Source organism: Emiliania huxleyi (assembly GCF_000372725.1).
Source record: "Emiliania huxleyi CCMP1516 chromosome Unknown EMIHUscaffold_218, whole genome shotgun sequence".
NCBI classification, from domain to species: domain Eukaryota; phylum Haptophyta; order Isochrysidales; family Noelaerhabdaceae; genus Emiliania; species Emiliania huxleyi.
The window spans coordinates 156,185-157,364 of NW_005200434.1; the positions used below are offsets into that span (position 1 = coordinate 156,185).

Below are 1,180 nucleotides of genomic sequence, written 5' to 3' on the forward strand. Positions count from 1 at the left end.
TCAGTATCAACAGGCGCGCGGTGTGGAAAGCAAACCTGGCGATAGGTTTCAATAGGTTCAATACAAGTCCGCCGACTAAATGATTTTCGACCGACCGCAGGGAAACGCAGGGGCGCCCCCCCCCGACCGAGCTGCGAAACAACGGCGTCCACACCGGCCGCCGCTCGACAACCAAAATTTTCTTCGGCGCTGCGCGCCGTTGCAGTCGAGTGTATGTCTGTGTATGTTGCAGCCCAGCTATCGTGCCGCACAATAGGTCTATGTGGTTAGAAAAAATGCCCTCGAAAGCGCCCGCCGGTGTGTGTCCAAAGATGTAGCGCTACAAGTTGGGGACGCATCCGACACACGGGCAGGTTTTCGCGCTTAGCAGCTGGCCAACGGTGATGACGCCGTCGCGTCACCGACGGCTCGTGCTTGCGTATGATAGCAACCCCTTGTCCGACGGCAGCGTCCTCGCGTCCGCCTCCGCCCGCGCGGCATCATCATTGTCCGCCTACACCACTGCGGCCGCGGCCGCACCCGCGGTGGCAGGGTTTCACACGCGCCCAGGCGCAGGTGCAGCAGCAGCCAGTGCAGCAGCAGCAGCTAGTGCAGCAGCGCGTGATCACGCTTGCACACGCGATGGGCGGTCGTCATGTGCTGCAGGATGGGTCACTTTGGACGCGTCCCATCGGAAGGCCGCCGCTTCCACCCGGCTCCCCGAGAAGGCACAGCGAGGCGCGGTGCAATCAGTGGAAGCACCATCGGATCAAAAAGAACGCCGATGCTGCCCTACAGGCTGCACAGACAGTGCTAGCTCTTTATAGCGAGGCGACCAGGCGCGAGATGTTCACTCTCGCGCCACATCCCTACAACGGGGTGCATTGTACCCACTTGCACGCCGGCACGAGCGCGACGCCGCAGTGGGGCAAACGGGGCATCTGGGGCTAGCTCAGCTATGAGCATCACCTCTGCCGCTTCTCGCCATCCCCGAGGAGCAGCGCGCCCGAAGCAGGTGAGTCACGGCCGCTAGGTACAGCGAGCGCGGCGGGCCAGAAGCGAGAAGGGAACGAAGGAGAAAATCAGCAGATTCCGATGGCGGAGGCTCGGCATGCTCCTGCCGTCGCGGTGCTAGACAGCAAGCTATACGCTGTGGGAGGCTTCAGCAACGGCGACGACGACGGCCTCCTCAGCTCGGTCG

General features: G+C 62.7%; 1 protein-coding gene across 1 annotated transcript in view; it reads right to left on the reverse strand.

Moving 5' to 3' along the window:
* The window catches only part of EMIHUDRAFT_235415 (hypothetical protein), a gene marked incomplete at both ends in the record, with an annotated part of 2,814 nt that overhangs the window by 311 nt on the left and 1,323 nt on the right, over positions 1 to 1,180 (reverse strand). The gene's annotated exons all lie outside the window — the stretch shown is intronic.